Source organism: Bombus huntii, unplaced genomic scaffold, assembly GCF_024542735.1.
Source record: "Bombus huntii isolate Logan2020A unplaced genomic scaffold, iyBomHunt1.1 ctg00000164.1, whole genome shotgun sequence".
Classification (NCBI taxonomy): Eukaryota; Metazoa; Arthropoda; class Insecta; order Hymenoptera; family Apidae; genus Bombus; species Bombus huntii.
In genome coordinates, this window is record NW_026099404.1 from 80,001 (window position 1) to 95,164 (window position 15,164).

General features: G+C 46.0%; 2 non-coding genes across 2 annotated transcripts; both read left to right on the plus strand.

Annotated features, from left to right (window-relative positions):
• The first annotated feature begins 6,832 nt into the window (after nt 1–6,832).
• LOC126877427 (small subunit ribosomal RNA) lies at nt 6,833–8,755 on the plus strand. The gene has a single exon (XR_007695006.1). It is a non-coding gene; the product is annotated as a small subunit ribosomal RNA (ribosomal RNA).
• A 3,386-nt stretch (nt 8,756–12,141) lies between these two features.
• On the plus strand, nt 12,142–12,296 carry LOC126877435 (5.8S ribosomal RNA). Its single transcript, XR_007695011.1, has one exon. It is a non-coding gene; the product is annotated as a 5.8S ribosomal RNA (ribosomal RNA).
• Nucleotides 12,297–15,164: the final 2,868 nt, after the last annotated feature.

The window sequence follows — 15,164 nt, forward strand, 5'->3', positions numbered from 1 at the left end:
CTACGTACGGCCGATGGTCGTGCGTAGCGATTTTTTTTTCCTTTAAATCAAACAACGAGACGCACGAATAGAAAGCGATACGCCGCTGGGACTTTGTCTCGTGCGAGTAAAAAGCAATACGCCGCTGGACTTAGCCGCGTGCGAGTAAAAAGCAATACGCCGCTGGACTTAGTCGCGTACAAACAGAAAGCAATACGCCGCTGGACTTAGTCGCGTGCGAGTAAAAAGCAATACGCCGCTGGACTTAGTCGCGTACAAACAGAAAGCAATACGCCGCTGGACTTAGTCGCGTACGAGCATAAAGCAATACGCCGCTGGACTTAGTCGCGTGCGAGTAAAAAGCAATACGCCGCTGGACTTAGTCGCGTACAAACAGAAAGCAATACGCCGCTGGGACTTTGTCTCCTGCGGTTAAAAAAAATAATTTCGCTACGTACGGCCGATGGTCGTGCGTAGCGATTTTTTTTTTCCTTTAAATCAAACAACGAGACGCACGAATAGAAAGCGATACGCCGCTGCAACTTTGTCGCGTGCCAGTAAAAAGCAATACGCCGCTGGACTTAGCCGCTCGTGCTACCGCTGCGCGCGCACCTCCGAATCAGCGGGTATGCGCCGGAGTAGGTAACACTCTCTTAAGGTACGCCGTTCTGCGCAGCTCGTCTTGCGCGCGCGCGCGCGCGCTTTTTCAAATATTTTTAAACGTTTTTTCGCGTTTTTTCCCGTTTCTTCGCGTTTTTTCCCGTTTTTTCCCGTTTTTTCCCGTTTTCCACGTTTTTTCCCGTTTCACGAGAGAGACGAAAACGAGGAAAATAATCGCGACAAATGCTCGCTCGCTGCGCTCGCTCGGACGAATATAGCCCAACCCAAAACCGATCCCGAGCGTTCGAACGAAGATTTCGATGAAATCGAAGAACGAACGCGAAAGGGATTGGTTTTGGGTTGGGCTATTTTTTTTTCGAGCGAGCGGAGCGAGCGAGCAACGCGTAAGAGCGTATCGTTGCGTCGCAGGGACTTTGAAATATTCGCCACTGTTCGAACGTTCGAGTCGAAATAACTCGAGAAAAAGCGTTATAACGCATCGAAATTATCAGTGAAATCGTTACGTATCGACGAAATCTAGTCGAAAGTAGCGATTTCACTTTATTTTTTTAAAAAATTTCATCCTCCGGACCAACGTGACCGGGACGTTGGAACTTAGAATTTTTTCGCCCCGTTACGAAAGTACCGAAAGTTCAACTCGAAATAACTCGCTAAAAAGCGTTATAACGTATCGAAATTTTGCGTGAAATCGTTACGTTTCGACGAAATCTAGTCGAAAGTAGCGATTTCACTTTATTTTTTTAAAAAATTTCATCCTCCGGACCAACGTGACCGGGACGTTGGAACTTAGAATTTTTTCGCCCCGTTACGAAAGTACCGAAAGTTCAACTCGAAATAACTCGCTAAAAAGCGTTATAACGTATCGAAATTTTGCGTGAAATCGTTACGTTTCGACGAAATCTAGTCGAAAGTAGCGATTTCACTTTATTTTTTTAAAAAATTTCATCCTCCGGACCAACGTGACCGGGACGTTGGAACTTAGAATTTTTTCGCCCCGTTACGAAAGTACCGAAAGTTCAACTCGAAATAACTCGCTAAAAAGCGTTATAACGTATCGAAATTTTGCGTGAAATCGTTACGTTTCGACGAAATCTAGTCGAAAGTAGCGATTTCACTTTATTTTTTTAAAAAATTTCGTCCTCCGGACCAACCTGACCGGGACGTTGGAACTTAGAATTTTTTCGCCCCGTTACGAAAGTACCGAAAGTTCAACTCGAAATAACTCGCTAAAAAGCGTTATAACGTATCGAAATTTTGCGTGAAATCGTTACGTTTCGACGAAATCTAGTCGAAAGTAGCGATTTCACTTTATTTTTTTAAAAAATTTCATCCTCCGGACCAACGTGACCGGGACGTTGGAACTTAGAATTTTTTCGCCCCGTTACGAAAGTACCGAAAGTTCAACTCGAAATAACTCGCTAAAAAGCGTTATAACGTATCGAAATTTTGCGTGAAATCGTTACGTTTCGACGAAATCTAGTCGAAAGTAGCGATTTCACTTTATTTTTTTGAAAAATTTCATCCTCCGGACCAACGTGACTGGGACGTTGGAACTTAGAATTTTTTCGCACCGCTACGAAAAGGCCGAAAGATCCCCTCCAAATAACTCGTTAAAAAGTGTTATAACGTACGAATATTTTTCAAGAAATCGTTATAACTCGATAAAATACGTCGGGATTAAGCGTTTATATCGTCGGCAGACGGATATAAAAACGTTTGGACCGACACGACCGGTCGTTGGAACATAGAAAAATTCCGAGCCGGTACGTTGGGACTTAGAAAAATTCCGAGGGCGAAAAAGTTTTTTCGAGTTTATTCGTTAAAAAGCGTTACAAGGTATGAATTTTTTTGCATAAATCGACGTAACTCGACGAAATACGTCGGGATTAATGGTTTATTTCCGTCCGAGAACGATTTTTAAAAACGGACCTATGCGGCCGGTCGTTCGTACTTGGAAAATTTTCGGACCGAACACTCTTTTTCGATTAATTCGTTAAAAAGCGTTATAACGTACGAATATTTTTCAAGAAATCGTTATAACTCGATAAAATACGTCGGGATTAAGCGTTTATATCGTCGGCAGACGGATATAAAAACGTTTGGACCGACACGACCGGTCGTTGGAACATAGAAAAATTCCGAGCCGGTACGTTGGGACTTAGAAAAATTCCGAGGGCGAAAAAGTTTTTTCGAGTTTATTCGTTAAAAAGCGTTACAAGGTATGAATTTTTTTGCATAAATCGACGTAACTCGACGAAATACGTCGGGATTAATGGTTTATTTCCGTCCGAGAACGATTTTTAAAAACGGACCTATGCGGCCGGTCGTTCGTACTTAGAAAATTTTCGGACCGAACACTCTTTTTCGATTAATTCGTTAAAAAGCGTTATAACGTACGAATATTTTTCAAGAAATCGTTATAACTCGATAAAATACGTCGGGATTAAGCGTTTATATCGTCGGCAGACGGATATAAAAACGTTTGGACCGACACGACCGGTCGTTGGAACATAGAAAAATTCCGAGCCGGTACGTTGGGACTTAGAAAAATTCCGAGGGCGAAAAAGTTTTTTCGAGTTTATTCGTTAAAAAGCGTTACAAGGTATGAATTTTTTTGCATAAATCGACGTAACTCGACGAAATACGTCGGGATTAATGGTTTATTTCCGTCCGAGAACGATTTTTAAAAACGGACCTATGCGGCCGGTCGTTCGTACTTAGAAAATTTTCGGACCGAACACTCTTTTTCGATTAATTCGTTAAAAAGCGTTATAACGTACGAATATTTTTCAAGAAATCGTTATAACTCGATAAAATACGTCGGGATTAAGCGTTTATATCGTCGGCAGACGGATATAAAAACGTTTGGACCGACACGACCGGTCGTTGGAACATAGAAAAATTCCGAGCCGGTACGTTGGGACTTAGAAAAATTCCGAGGGCGAAAAAGTTTTTTCGAGTTTATTCGTTAAAAAGCGTTACAAGGTATGAATTTTTTTGCATAAATCGACGTAACTCGACGAAATACGTCGGGATTAATGGTTTATTTCCGTCCGAGAACGATTTTTAAAAACGGACCTATGCGGCCGGTCGTTCGTACTTAGAAAATTTTCGGACCGAACACTCTTTTTCGATTAATTCGTTAAAAAGCGTTATAACGTACGAATATTTTTCAAGAAATCGTTATAACTCGATAAAATACGTCGGGATTAAGCGTTTATATCGTCGGCAGACGGATATAAAAACGTTTGGACCGACACGACCGGTCGTTGGAACATAGAAAAATTCCGAGCCGGTACGTTGGGACTTAGAAAAATTCCGAGGGCGAAAAAGTTTTTTCGAGTTTATTCGTTAAAAAGCGTTACAAGGTATGAATTTTTTTGCATAAATCGACGTAACTCGACGAAATACGTCGGGATTAATGGTTTATTTCCGTCCGAGAACGATTTTTAAAAACGGACCTATGCGGCCGGTCGTTCGTACTTAGAAAATTTTCGGACCGAACACTCTTTTTCGATTAATTCGTTAAAAAGCGTTATAACGTACGAATATTTTTCAAGAAATCGTTATAACTCGATAAAATACGTCGGGATTAAGCGTTTATATCGTCGGCAGACGGATATAAAAACGTTTGGACCGACACGACCGGTCGTTGGAACATAGAAAAATTCCGAGCCGGTACGTTGGGACTTAGAAAAATTCCGAGGGCGAAAAAGTTTTTTCGAGTTTATTCGTTAAAAAGCGTTACAAGGTATGAATTTTTTTGCATAAATCGACGTAACTCGACGAAATACGTCGGGATTAATGGTTTATTTCCGTCCGAGAACGATTTTTAAAAACGGACCTATGCGGCCGGTCGTTCGTACTTAGAAAATTTTCGGACCGAACACTCTTTTTCGATTAATTCGTTAAAAAGCGTTATAACGTACGAATATTTTTCAAGAAATCGTTATAACTCGATAAAATACGTCGGGATTAAGCGTTTATATCGTCGGCAGACGGATATAAAAACGTTTGGACCGACACGACCGGTCGTTGGAACATAGAAAAATTCCGAGCCGGTACGTTGGGACTTAGAAAAATTCCGAGGGCGAAAAAGTTTTTTCGAGTTTATTCGTTAAAAAGCGTTACAAGGTATGAATTTTTTTGCATAAATCGACGTAACTCGACGAAATACGTCGGGATTAATGGTTTATTTCCGTCCGAGAACGATTTTTAAAAACGGACCTATGCGGCCGGTCGTTCGTACTTAGAAAATTTTCGGACCGAACACTCTTTTTCGATTAATTCGTTAAAAAGCGTTATAACGTACGAATATTTTTCAAGAAATCGTTATAACTCGATAAAATACGTCGGGATTAAGCGTTTATATCGTCGGCAGACGGATATAAAAACGTTTGGACCGACACGACCGGTCGTTGGAACATAGAAAAATTCCGAGCCGGTACGTTGGGACTTAGAAAAATTCCGAGGGCGAAAAAGTTTTTTCGAGTTTATTCGTTAAAAAGCGTTACAAGGTATGAATTTTTTTGCATAAATCGACGTAACTCGACGAAATACGTCGGGATTAATGGTTTATTTCCGTCCGAGAACGATTTTTAAAAACGGACCTATGCGGCCGGTCGTTCGTACTTAGAAAATTTTCGGACCGAACACTCTTTTTCGATTAATTCGTTAAAAAGCGTTATAACGTACGAATATTTTTCAAGAAATCGTTATAACTCGATAAAATACGTCGGGATTAAGCGTTTATATCGTCGGCAGACGGATATAAAAACGTTTGGACCGACACGACCGGTCGTTGGAACATAGAAAAATTCCGAGCCGGTACGTTGGGACTTAGAAAAATTCCGAGGGCGAAAAAGTTTTTTCGAGTTTATTCGTTAAAAAGCGTTACAAGGTATAAATTTTTTTACGGGAATCGTTCTATCTCTATTAAATACGTCGGGATTAAACATTTTTATCGATTTTTTCAAAAAATTAGCGTTCGTCGAACTGACACGACTGGGATATTTTTCTAATTTTTTCGTTAATTAACGTTACAAGGTATATATTTTTTTGCATATTTCTACTTATTTTAACGTATTGTAATTGATTATAAACTTATTTTTTGTCCGTATTCGATAAAAGAGTATGTTTACTGATGCAATTTTTCGGTGAAAAAAAAAATTAATTTTTTGGTAAAAATGCATTTCTATTATGTTAATAAAACGTCTGGTAATGTATTTCGATGGTTGGATATTGGCTTTGTATAGTAGTGATCGAGCGTTCGCGAGACTAAGTTCCAGCGTCCCTTCCGAACGGTACGTTGCTACGGAGGTTTTGCACCGTAAGCGCGCGGCCGCTAGCCCGGCCGGCGCCGGCCTTCCGGCTGGCGCTTTCGTATCTATAAGAGAGACGTCGAGCCGGACGGTTCGGTCGGAACAGCGTTGAGCGCGTGGCTATTCTACGGCCTCGGTTGAGAATTCAGTCACCGCTCCTCGAGTCTTAGTGTATTTTACGCTATTTCTCGACTGTTCCTCCGTTCTCGTTCTGGTTTTTTCTCTACACTGCTGCGCCGCGGGTCGCTGTCCTGGACGTAATGACCAAATATCGTGGCAAGGTTCCCCTGAGTCGGGAAGCTGGTGACCTGTGTGTACGTATTCTAACAAAAATTGTTAGATGCGTGTGTGCTTGTACTAACTGAGCATCGATTCATTCAAAAGAGTATAACCGTCTGCTTTCTATAAAAACTTCTGCTTTCGCAGAAGTATCCGATGAGGCGGTAGGAGCGTACTATCTTTGCGTAGTATGTCTTCTGCCGAAAATGTTCTACCGATTGAAAGAATATTCTTACGGTATGTCCAGCGCGACGCACTGGGATACGCGCTTGTTCGTTCAGCGTGAGGTGCGTATACGTGCTTTACCGCTAAGATATTCTAATAAGTCTTTTTACACGAAGACAGCATTATGGAAATGTTCCTTTAGAAGTACGATTCTAAACATTTTATATAAGACTATGAGAAAGAGAGAGAGAGAAGAGAGGAGGTGGAGTTGAGAATTACAAAGTGGCTGCGAGCGGCGTTCGAAGATTATTACTGAACTATGGGTGTATCTCGAACGTCGCTAGGAGATATATTTTATAGATATATCTATCTTAAGAACGAAAAGTCTCGTCGTACGGTGCTTACGTCCCACCTACGACACGAAGAGAACTTAAACGAAATTTATAAGAATTGTTATACGAATAAGATCCCTGGTTGATCCTGCCAGTAGTCATATGCTTGTCTCAAAGATTAAGCCATGCATGTCTCAGTACATGCCGCATTAAGGTGAAACCGCGAATGGCTCATTAAATCAGTTATGGTTTCTTAGATCATACCTACATTTACTTGGATAACTGTGGTAATTCTAGAGCTAATACATGCAAACAGATTCCGACCAGAGATGGTAGGAATGCTTTTATTAGATCAAAACCAATCGGTGGCGGATGGCTCGTCTGTCCGTCCATCGTTTGTTTTGGTGACTCTGAATAACTTTGTGCTGATCGCATGGTCATCTAGCACCGGCGACGCATCTTTCAAATGTCTGCCTTATCAACTGTCGATGGTAGGTTCTGCGCCTACCATGGTTGTAACGGGTAACGGGGAATCAGGGTTCGATTCCGGAGAGGGAGCCTGAGAAACAGCTACCACATCCAAGGAAGGCAGCAGGCGCGCAAATTACCCACTCCCGGCACGGGGAGGTAGTGACGAAAAATAACGATACGGGACTCATCCGAGGCCCCGTAATCGGAATGAGTACACTTTAAATCCTTTAACGAGGACCAATTGGAGGGCAAGTCTGGTGCCAGCAGCCGCGGTAATTCCAGCTCCAATAGCGTATATTAAAGTTGTTGCGGTTAAAAAGCTCGTAGTTGAATCTGTGTGTCACAGTGTCGGTTCACCGCTCGCGGTGTTTAACTGGCATTATGTGGTACGTCCTATCGGTGGGCTTAGCTCCTCGCGGGCGGTCCAACTAATATCCCATCGCGGTGCTCTTCACTGAGTGTCGAGGTGGGCCGATACGTTTACTTTGAACAAATTAGAGTGCTTAAAGCAGGCTACCTTCGCCTGAATACTGTGTGCATGGAATAATGGAATAGGACCTCGGTTCTATTTTGTTGGTTTTCGGAGCCCCGAGGTAATGATTAATAGGGACAGATGGGGGCATTCGTATTGCGACGTTAGAGGTGAAATTCTTGGATCGTCGCAAGACGGACAGAAGCGAAAGCATTTGCCAAAAATGTTTTCATTAATCAAGAACGAAAGTTAGAGGTTCGAAGGCGATCAGATACCGCCCTAGTTCTAACCATAAACGATGCCAGCCAGCGATCCGCCGAAGTTCCTCCGATGACTCGGCGGGCAGCTTCCGGGAAACCAAAGCTTTTGGGTTCCGGGGGAAGTATGGTTGCAAAGCTGAAACTTAAAGGAATTGACGGAAGGGCACCACCAGGAGTGGAGCCTGCGGCTTAATTTGACTCAACACGGGAAACCTCACCAGGCCCGGACACCGGAAGGATTGACAGATTGATAGCTCTTTCTTGATTCGGTGGGTGGTGGTGCATGGCCGTTCTTAGTTGGTGGAGCGATTTGTCTGGTTAATTCCGATAACGAACGAGACTCTAGCCTGCTAAATAGACGTAACTTATGGTATCTCGAAGGCCCCCGGCTTCGGTCGGTGGGTTTTTACTACCAACGTACAAACAAATCTTCTTAGAGGAACAGGCGGCTTCTAGCCGCACGAGATTGAGCAATAACAGGTCTGTGATGCCCTTAGATGTTCTGGGCCGCACGCGCGCTACACTGAAGGAATCAGCGTGTTTTCCCTGGCCGAAAGGCCCGGGTAACCCGCTGAACCTCCTTCGTGCTAGGGATTGGGGCTTGCAATTATTCCCCATGAACGAGGAATTCCCAGTAAGCGCGAGTCATAAGCTCGCGTTGATTACGTCCCTGCCCTTTGTACACACCGCCCGTCGCTACTACCGATTGAATGATTTAGTGAGGTCTTCGGACTGGTGCGCGGCCAATGTGATAAGCATTGCCGATGTTACCGGGAAGATGACCAAACTTGATCATTTAGAGGAAGTAAAAGTCGTAACAAGGTTTCCGTAGGTGAACCTGCGGAAGGATCATTAACGATACGATACCAAAAGAATTTGACTTGAACACATATAAAAACTATGAAATATATATCACAATGGTCGGTAAGGAGCCGTACTCCTCCTGTATCGACGAAAGTATATACGACGTATTAACAAGCTATATACTTTAACAAACGAAAACGCCAGGGAGCTTGGCAACCTCCGTTGGCACGAATAGAAATATTCTTAAGGAGGAGACGACCCTCCAGCTACGGAATTATACGAAGAGAAGGTGGCACTCTCTCTCGATCATCGGGATGAAGAGATATATATATACAAGTATAAAAACGAAATGCGAATGAAACTTATTCGAGGCGCCTGCGTGAGGTCGTAAACAGAAAGACCCGCCGTCTCCGAATAAAACATATAACATATAATATATATATATATGAAATTCTAATAAAAGGGAACTCTAGCTTCGAAAGAGCCAACAAAAGTTAAGGCTCGATATCAAACGAAAAAATTACGATGGAAACCAGGTGTAAAGAGAAATGCAGTCGTGGCGCCTGCGAGAGGCCGTACACAGAAAGACCCGCCGTCACGATCTCGTATTTCGTATTTGCATCGTGGAAACCGTACAAACGAAATATAAAAGTCCATGCAAACTAATAAGAAAATCTCTAAAGTGCCTCGTGTCGGAGTGATCATGCTCGCCTATTCTCTTCTATGTTTCGTGGTCTGTGTTGCGTTTGTTCTCCTCCTAGCAACGGGACATATCGAAGACTCCTCTTTGGGATCGAACGAAGCGTCTAGAACGAGTCGACGAGAGCGAAAGAACTTGTAGCGAGTCGCGCAGAGCGAAAGGATACCGATATACATCTTCGAAGGTTCTCTTCGAAGATCCATGGATACCTTCTGCGTCGACTTCTCTCGTCTCTTTCATCGAAACTCTCGTCGTTCTCGAAACGTGCTTCCTACCCAAAGGGCGTGTGCTCTTCGTATGTCGTTTCGTTCGAAATAACGAAACCACGTGTAACATACTCGTGGATCGGGTAACCTAGAACGAAGACGCATCGCGTGGATGTTGGCCCGCTATGCGACGATGACCGATGATGATGATGATGATGATGATGATGATATGATGATGATGTCGATGTCGACGACGACGACGATGAAGACGATGTGTAGCAACGATTCGTAACTAGTCTAGCCGAAGTTCGTTCAGAGGGGAACGCCGCCGGCTTCGAAGCCTCGATGTCGTGAGTCGGACACCCGTGCCGTCGCTAGAGTTTTTCAAACTCTGCTTCTGGATATTGGGACGAAAGACCGCTCGAGGACGACGACAGCCGTGCGTGCGTATCCCATCGAATTTTTTTTACACCACCTGAACGAGACTAAAGTTTCGTCTAGTTGATCGTCTACCGTCGCATAATGTATATTATATACCGTTCAGAGGGGACCGGCTGTCTATCCTCGTTGTCGTGAGTCGGACACCCGTGCCGTCGCTAGAGTTTTTCAAACTCTGCTTCTGGATATCGGGACGAAAGACCGCGCGAGGACGACGGATGCGAGTCCCATCGAATTTTTGACTTACACACTACCTGAACGAGACTTAAAGTTTCATATTATATACCGTTCAGAGGGGACCGGCTGTCTATCCTCGTTGTCGTGAGTCGGACACCCGTGCCGTCGCTAGAGTTTTTCAAACTCTGCTTCTGGATATCGGGACGAAAGACCGCGCGAGGACGACGGATGCGAGTCCCATCGAATTTTTGACTTACACACTACCTGAACGAGACTTAAAGTTTCATATAATATACCGTTCAGAGGGGACCGGCTGTCTTTCCTCGTTGTCGTGAGTCGGACACCCGTGCCGTCGCTAGAGTTTTTCAAACTCTGCTTCTGGATATCGGGACGAAAGACCGCGCGAGGACGACGGATGCGAGTCCCATCGAATTTTTTATTTACACACTACCTGAACGAGACTTAAAGTTTCATCCAGTTTGTCGTCTATCATCGCATATATAATATACCGTTCAGAGGGGACCGGCTGTCTATCCTCGTTGTCGTGAGTCGGACACCCGTGCCGTCGCTAGAGTTTTTCAAACTCTGCTTCTGGATATCGGGACGAAAGACCGCGCGAGGACGACGGATGCGAGTCCCATCGAATTTTTGACTTACACACTACCTGAACGAGACTTAAAGTTTCATATAATATACCGTTCAGAGGGGACCGGCTGTCTTTCCTCGTTGTCGTGAGTCGGACACCCGTGCCGTCGCTAGAGTTTTTCAAACTCTGCTTCTGGATATCGGGACGAAAGACCGCGCGAGGACGACGGATGCGAGTCCCATCGAATTTTTGATTTACACACTACCTGAACGAGACTTAAAGTTTCATCCAGTTTGTCGTCTATCATCTCATATATAATATACCGTTCAGAGGGGACCGGCTGTCTATCCTCGTTGTCGTGAGTCGGACACCCGTGCCGTCGCTAGAGTTTTTCAAACTCTGCTTCTGGATGTTGGGACGAAAGACCGCGCGAGGACGATGGATGCGTGTCCCATCGAATTTTTGATTTACAAGACACACACTACCTGAACGAGACTAAAGTTTCATCGAGTTTATCATCGCATAACCCGTTCGGAGGGGACCGGCTGTCTATCCTCGTTGTCGTGAGTCGGACACCCGTGCCGTCGCTAGAGTTTTTCAAACTCTGCTTCTGGATATCGGGACGAAAGACCGCGCGAGGACGATGGCTGCGAGTCCCATCGAATTTTTGTTTTTTTTTTTTTTTTTAAAGAAAAAACACCACCCGAACGGAGATGTGTTCTATCTTTCGTCGATTTTTCATGCTTTCAGTCGGTCGCGTGGTCGCCATCCGTTCGGAGGGGATCGCCGGCTTCGAAACCTCGATGTCGTGAGTCGGACACCCGTGCCGTCGCTAGAGTTTTTCAAACTCTGCTTCTGGATATTGGGACGAAAGACCGCTCGAGGCGGACGGCCGCGCGAATCCCATCGAATCTTTACTATCACCCGAACGATGGAGAGATGCACGCGCGCTGTTTCTTGAATAATTGGACGAGAGAGTAGAATCAAACACATATATAACATGGGCTAGCCACCGTGCTTACTCGTTCGCGAGATCGTGTGCTGTACAGAGGATTCAGAATCGGGTGTATATATCCCCGTCGTTTCCTGACGAACGGAGCTTCGATCTCGATGGTTGTTATATATCATAATGTACTTTACGCCCGGCCGGCGAACGCGCGTATCTTCGCGCGTTCGTCGTTTTCTTTTTTTTTCGAACGTTTTTGTGTCGTCAATCCTATGGCGACTTCTGCGCGTTCGATTCCCGTTGGTCGAACGTGACGGAACTCGGCTTCGCTAGAACCGAGAAGAGTACATTTGAGTATTGAACTGTTGTAAATTTATAAAAGATTACCCTGAACGGTGGATCACTTGGCTCGTGGGTCGATGAAGAACGCAGCTAATTGCGCGTCAACGTGTGAACTGCAGGACACATGAACATCGACATTTCGAACGCACATTGCGGTCCACGGATACAATTCCTGGACCACGCCTGGCTGAGGGTTGCTCACGTAAACCTAAGACTGCTTGCGTTGCGTATCGTTACTCTCCGTATCTGTCTCTCTCTGTCCCTTCTTGCCTTAACAACCCGCCGTCGTTCTTCTTTATATAAGAGAACGTTTCAGAGTCGGACGAAGGTACAAGAACGAGGATACGAATAAGAGCGGACGGAGAGAACATACGCGACGTACGAGCGATTGTTGGACGCTCGTCGGCGTTCGTCGCGGTCGTGCAGAGACCGTGCAAGTCGTACGCATGCTCGATATATAATCTATCGTGTTCACGGGAGACTACGAAACTCTACCTCTGTCTCTCTCTGTCCCTTCTTGCCTTGACAACCCGCCGTCGTTCTTCTTAAAAATTATAAGAGAACGTTTCAGAGTCGGACGAAGGTATACGAAGGGATACGAATAAGAGCGGAGAGAACCGGTCACGGACCTGCGTGAGTGCTCGCGGCGTCGTGAGTCGTCCTTACGAGGGCGACCGCCCGCTTATGCACCGCTTCGTGTATCGGTTATCGAACGTATATACTCGTAGTGTTCTCCTCGTGACCGATTTTTTTTTCATATCAGGCGATATATGCTACGTTTGCCGGTGTTCGACGCACGAAGGTCCGCGCCCCCGACGTCGTCTTAAAAGAATATTATATTTGGCGAGACTGAGAGAGAAAGCAAATATGGGAACTCGGTCGAGAGAGGAGAGAAGAGAGAACCAAAAAAAAAACCTAAACTCGATGGCGTGCGAAACTTTGCCATAATCTACCGTCTTTTCTTAAGACTCTCGTACAGCCCCAGGGATCGAATGCCCACTCCGTCTCTTCGCGAAAGCGACTGACAACAACGAGGACCGTCGCATCGATGGGTCGTCGTTGCGTTTTACACGCTCTGTGCTTTTTTACAAGCCCCGAAAGTATCAGCCGTAGATCCGGGAACGCACACGCGAGATTTCTTCGAGCGCTCTGACGACTTAGGGAGGTATGATCCCCAGCGTCGCGCGGAGATCGGAGAGTACACGTACTCGTATCGGGACGAATTTTCCCCGTCGTCGTGTATCTCTCTGCCCGCGCGCCTGGCTCCCGAAAAGCCACGTTCGTCGGAAATCTTACATATTATATATGTAACGCGTGTGCGAACTAGCGTGTGTCTAAGATCGGCTATACACGGGTGCTGCTGTAACTACAAGCTCGAGGTGTTTTCCGCAGCGTTTCTGTACCCGAGGAAGATGCGCATGTGAGTCCGTTACGAAGTTGTTCGTACGGTCGTCGTCGTCGGAGAGATCGTAGACGAGGAAGAAGACGATCCCCTTTGGCGAGGCTCGAGAAAAAAACTTTGAGAGAGACGAGGTATACACGCGCGTACGACTATGTCGTGCGCGCGTGTGATTTTTTTTTTATGGCAATTCGACGCTTCGAGAATAGAGAAAAGAGAGTGTTGGTCATCCCATGCCTCTTCGTCGTCTATCGCTGGACCGCGCATCCTAACGTCGCGCCGGTCGTCCAGTCCCCGAACACACACACCCACCCGACGGTACGTCTCGCTCGCTTTTTCACTTGCGTGAGTTCCCGTACCGGGAACCGCTGGAATCGTCGAGAGAAGAGAAACGGCTGTAGGAGAAAAAGAGGACGGACGTTAAAAACCGGACGATCGTTACACGGATGTCTTGCGTGAGTCTTAGCTCGAACATGATACGACGAACGAAGTTTGGCACTTTGGCGAGATGCATAAAACGCTCGTACATACATACATACATATATATTGTATATCGAATAGAGAGTGTTCTCCTTCTATTCGAATTTTTTTTCTCTTTGAGGCGATTTTCGCACAGAGAAATACACACACACACACCACCTTCTCTCGCACCGAATCTTTCCGAGCTTTCGTTTTCTACGAGTCTACGCAAAACACGACACGAACGAATTTTCGTTTCGCGTCGTGACGTTGAAGCGACCTCAGAGTAGGCGAGATCACCCGCTGAATTTAAGCATATTACTAAGCGGAGGAAAAGAAACTAACAAGGATTTCCTTAGTAGCGGCGAGCGAACAGGAATTAGCCCAGCACTGAATCCCGCGGTTCCGCCGTTGGGAAATGTAGTGTTCGGGAGGATCCGATTGACCCGAGACGTCGAACCGCGTCCAAGTCCATCTTGAATGGGGCCATGTACCCACAGAGGGTGCCAGGCCCGTAGCGACCGGAACGCGTCCCGGGAGGATCTCTCCTTAGAGTCGGGTTGCTTGAGAGTGCAGCCCTAAGTTGGTGGTAAACTCCATCTAAGGCTAAATACAACCACGAGACCGATAGCGAACAAGTACCGTGAGGGAAAGTTGAAAAGAACTTTGAAGAGAGAGTTCAAGAGTACGTGAAACCGTTCAGGGGTAAACCTGAGAAACCCAAAAGATCGAATGGGGAGATTCATCGTCGACGGCGCCGGTTCCCGTTGATGAGCGATGCTCCGGGTGGGCCTTCGGGAGCTCACTAGCGAGGGCACGCCATCCTCGGTGTCGAACGCACCGGTGTCGTAGTCGTGCACTTCTCCCCTAGTAGAACGTCGCGACCCGTTGTGTGTCGGTCTACGGCCCGAGCGGGCGCCTGTCGCGTCGCTTCGGCGCACGCGTCAGACCCTCGGTCGCCCGGCCGACCGCACGACGGTACACTCACGGTATCGGGCCGCAACCAATCCATTCTCGAATGTGTGTGCGTCTAGACCGCCGCAAGCTTCGCCCTTACTCCGTAGTCTCGGACTTACGTTCCGTGCTCGGGTATGCGGCAGCTGTTAGCAGTGCGGATTTCTTGGACTGGCCGAGTTCTCGAATTACCGGTCGGCGACGCTATTGCTTTGGGTACTCTCAGGACCCGTCTTGAAACACGGACCAAGGA